General features: G+C 56.8%; 2 non-coding genes across 2 annotated transcripts; both read left to right on the top strand.

Annotated features, from left to right (window-relative positions):
* Window positions 1-809: 809 nt before the first annotated feature.
* LOC139054065 (small subunit ribosomal RNA) lies at window positions 810-2,624 on the top strand. The gene has a single exon (XR_011511007.1). It is a non-coding gene; the product is annotated as a small subunit ribosomal RNA (ribosomal RNA).
* Window positions 2,625-3,861: 1,237 nt separating this feature from the next.
* On the top strand, window positions 3,862-4,014 carry LOC139054063 (5.8S ribosomal RNA). Its single transcript, XR_011511005.1, has one exon. It is a non-coding gene; the product is annotated as a 5.8S ribosomal RNA (ribosomal RNA).
* The last annotated feature ends 520 nt before the right edge of the window (window positions 4,015-4,534 follow it).

Below are 4,534 nucleotides of genomic sequence, written 5' to 3'. Positions count from 1 at the left end.
AGCGTGCGGCCCCGTAGGGGCACAGAAAGGCGATTGTTCTGGAAACCGCGCTGTCCATAGGCGAGAGATTGCCGTTCGCGCATTCGGTCGACGCGCTGCGCTTTCACGACTTCGGCATTGCGCTGCCGACGTAAGCTTTCCATCTCGCTCGCGGCGCTGCGAGGCGGCACGATTTTCGCCAAACGCTCGTCGAAAGTGGCACGAGTACGGCCCCATGGAGATTTGGGAACTTATCGCTGCTATTATATGGGGGTCCCAGAGAGCAGTCGCCCCCAAAAGCGACCTGGGTGTTTGATATGCGGCGGGCTTCGTGCCCGTCAAGCGTGTCCCCGGTATCGCTCCCGTGGATCCCACAGCTGACGTCTGCAGCCTCATCCGCTTGATGCGTTAGGGGCTGGTTGTCGGACGACGCTTTCTCCACGATATCGAGTTGTGTTCCGCATCGTCCTCGGACGAGTCAAATGCGAAAGCGCCGAAGGCGCGGGCGTGACCCGTCGCCTGGCGGCTTTGCCGTCTCGGCTACGTTGCAAGTGTCGGTCGGTCCACCTGTGCTGCGGGCTCAAGAGAAACCGCAAGCCGTGATCGAGTCGACACAACCAGTCTATCGAGAATGTTGCGTGCTTCTTGCCGCGTGGCGATACCCGGCCCTTCGGGGAGGGCGCCGTAGCGAGCTCGAACGCCGTCGTCTCGGACTGTGCAAAGTGCTACTCTTTGCAAGAACGAAGCGTGCTGGGGCGCCTGAAGGTGGCCTCGGCATCGCAAAAACGGCGTCCGGCCTGCTTGACAGGCGGGACGCGCAGTTGAACGATTACCTGGTTGATCCTGCCAGTAATCATATGCTTGTCTCAAAGATTAAGCCATGCATGTCTAAGTACATGCCGAAATAAGGCGAAACCGCGAATGGCTCATTAAATCAGTTATGGTTCCTTAGATCGTTTCTTCCTACTTGGATAACTGTGGCAATTCTAGAGCTAATACATGCAGTGAGCCTGAAGCCCTTTGGGCGACGGGTGCTTTTATTAGACCAAGATCGATCGGGTTTCGGCCCGTATTGTGTGGTGACTCTGGATAACTTTGTGCTGATCGCATGGCCACGAGCCGGCGACGTTTCTTTCAAGTGTCTGCCTTATCAACTTTCGATGGTAGGTTACTTGCTTACCATGGTTGTTACGGGTAACGGAGAATCAGGGTTCGATTCCGGAGAGGGAGCCTGAGAAACGGCTACCACATCCAAGGAAGGCAGCAGGCGCGCAAATTACCCACTCCCGGCACGGGGAGGTAGTGACGAAAAATAACAATACGGGACTCTTTTGAGGCCCCGTAATTGAAATGAGTACACTCTAAATCCTTTAACGAGGATCAATTGGAGGGCAAGTCTGGTGCCAGCAGCCGCGGTAATTCCAGCTCCAATAGCGTATACTAAAGCTGCTGCGGTTAAAAAGCTCGTAGTTGGATCTCAGTTCCAGACGAGTAGTGCATCTACCCGATGCGACGGCTCGGACTGAACATCATGCCGGTCCTTTCTTGGTGCACTTCATTGTGTGCCTCGAGAAGGCCGGTGCTTTTACTTTGAAAAAATTAGAGTGCTCAACGCAGGCGAGTCGCCTGAATAAACTTGCATGGAATAATAGAACAAGACCTCGTTTCTGTTCTGTTGGTTTTTGGAATACGAGGTAATGATTAAGAGGGACAGACGGGGGCATTCGTATTGCGGCGCTAGAGGTGAAATTCTTGGACCGTCGCAAGACGAACTACTGCGAAAGCATTTGCCAAGAATGTTTTCTTTGATCAAGAACGAAAGTCAGAGGTTCGAAGGCGATCAGATACCGCCCTAGTTCTGACCATAAACGATGCCAACCAGCGATCCGCCTGAGTTACTCAAATGACTCGGCGGGCAGCTTCCGGGAAACCAAAGTGTTTGGGTTCCGGGGGAAGTATGGTTGCAAAGCTGAAACTTAAAGGAATTGACGGAAGGGCACCACCAGGAGTGGAGCCTGCGGCTTAATTTGACTCAACACGGGAAAACTTACCCGGCCCGGACACTGGGAGGATTGACAGATTGAGAGCTCTTTCTTGATTCGGTGGATGGTGGTGCATGGCCGTTCTTAGTTGGTGGAGCGATTTGTCTGGTTAATTCCGATAACGAACGAGACTCTAGCCTATTAAATAGGTGCGGGGTTCCCAGCACCTTACAACCTTCTTAGAGGGACAAGCGGCTCCTAGCCGCACGAAACAGAGCAATAACAGGTCTGTGATGCCCTTAGATGTCCGGGGCCGCACGCGCGCTACACTGAAGGAAGCAGCGTGTCTTTATCCCTGTCTGAAAAGACTGGGTAACCCGTGGAACTTCTTTCGTGATTGGGATAGGGGCTTGCAATTGTTCCCCTTGAACGAGGAATTCCCAGTAAGCGCGAGTCATAAGCTCGCGTTGATTACGTCCCTGCCCTTTGTACACACCGCCCGTCGCTACTACCGATTGAATGATTTAGTGAGGTCTTCGGACCGATGTCCGGCGCGGCCTTTCGGTTGCGCCGGTCTGTTGGAAAGATGACCAAACTTGATCATTTAGAGGAAGTAAAAGTCGTAACAAGGTTTCCGTAGGTGAACCTGCGGAAGGATCATTACCGGATTGTTCGAGGGTGACGAGCGCCATTGTTTCTACCCCGTGTGGGTGAAGCAGCTCGCTGCGCCCGACGCTTTCCGCCGCTGGCCCCGCTTGGACGCGGGGACGGCTATACCCGAACATGCCGGGGATTGCCCGAATTTCGAAGGGCGCCCCGTGCCAAATTTGTTGCGCCCAGTGGACGCCGGCTGCAACCTTGGACGGTTGGCTTGGCCGCGCCCGCGGGTAGAAACGGCGTAACGCACACTGTTGGGTGGGCTTTCTGAAGTCCGCCTCGGCACTCTTGCGCGGAATGGGAGTAAGACGACCCGACCTGCTGCTCTTGCCCAGTACGAGGGGAACGGCGAAGCGTGCGGTCGGTCAAGGAACTGACGGTCGAGAGCTAATGCCGCTGCCGCTTAGTACACACGGAACCGTGGTGCGAGCGCTCTCCCGTCCTCCGCGGCAAACGCTGCCGAGTCTGAAAAGGCTGGCGGCTGCCGGTCGCTTCCTGCGGCGAGTGTGGAGTAACGACCCGACTTTGTTGCTGCCCAAGTACTAAAGGAACGGTGCGGCGCTCGGTCGGTCATGGAACCGGCGGTATTGAGGGTGCGGCTGCCAAGTACGGAAGGAACCGTGGCCTAAAGCACTCTCCCGTCCTCCGCGGCAAATTCCACCGCGCCCGAAAGGGCCGGAGGCTGCCGGTCGGCTCCCGCTCGTGACGCGCGAGGTGTCGAGTTCGCGGTTCAATGCGACGACGTCTGCAGGCTATTTGCCCGCCGCCGAGGGAAAGGCGGCGTTGCTGCGAAGTACCGAAGGAAACGCGGCTTTGCTACGTCGGAAGCGTTCTGCGGTTTGCGGACTTGTGCGCTTTGGGAAGGCGCCGCACGTCGAAAGAGGAAGTACGGACAGACGAGGGACTGTAATCCCGTATTCGAACGCACTTGCGGCCAGGCCCTTGCTGGCTTCGTCTTCCGCCTCAAGTAGACTTGTTGTGGCTCCGGCGCAGAGAGCCGTCCCTGGCACTGGCCGAGTGGCTTTGGAGAGCTGCGCGAGTACGCGCGCGCCAAGCTCTTGTCTTTCGTCTCGAGTAGGCTGTTGGATCAGCAGCGGTCATGCGGAAACGCGTGACCGCCGAACGAAAGAGCGAAACAGGAGTAGCGCACGCCGAAAGGCGCTCTTCGAAACCACACACAGGGAGACGCCACGTGCCTGAAACACTGGTTGTACTGTACTGAATTGAACAAACTATTTTTCACGACTCTAAGCGGTGGATCACTCGGTTCTCGGGTCGATGAAGAACGCAGCCAGCTGCGAGACTTGGTGTGAATTGCAGGACACACTGAGCACTGATTCTTTGAACGCACATTGCGGCCTTGGGTCTTCCCTTGGCTTCGTCTGTCTGAGGGTCGGATCACATATCAAGAGAGCCTTCGGCGCACAGGGAACGTGCGTCCGTCGACTCGTTTTGACCGCGTCGGCATCATGGACAGTACGTTGAGCGCTGAAGCCACGCGCCAGCAACCTCACGAGAAGGAGACGGTGGCGAGCCGTCGTGCCAAATCTTCGAAGAGACGGAAACGAGGCATTACTACTGCAGCGTGACGAGTGCGCGCCTCTGGCAAGACCGCCGCAGGATGGAGTCGGATACCTGCAGGGAAAGAGCGGTCCAAGCTCGAGGCGCGAACGTCTGTTGCCTTGTAGCGCGCACCTTTGCGAGAGAGTCGGAAGCGATCGCAATTTGCGTTGTTTGCCTTCGGAGTACGTCGAGCTCCAGAGCTGGTCGCTCGCTCACGTCACCGCAGCTGTGTGGGCGCCCTTCCGGGCTTCGTCGCACGAATGGGAATCGGCAGATTCGTGCGAGGAGCGGGGAGGAGAAGGGTGGCCCCCGAAAGCGGTTCGACGCGAGAGCGCCGTCTGCGAGCGAGAAGA

Source organism: Dermacentor albipictus, unplaced genomic scaffold (genome assembly GCF_038994185.2).
Source record: "Dermacentor albipictus isolate Rhodes 1998 colony unplaced genomic scaffold, USDA_Dalb.pri_finalv2 scaffold_552, whole genome shotgun sequence".
Lineage (NCBI taxonomy): Eukaryota > Metazoa > Arthropoda > Arachnida > Ixodida > Ixodidae > Dermacentor > Dermacentor albipictus.
Note: the sequence above shows the minus strand (reverse complement) of the source record. Positions and strands in the feature narration are given on the sequence as shown.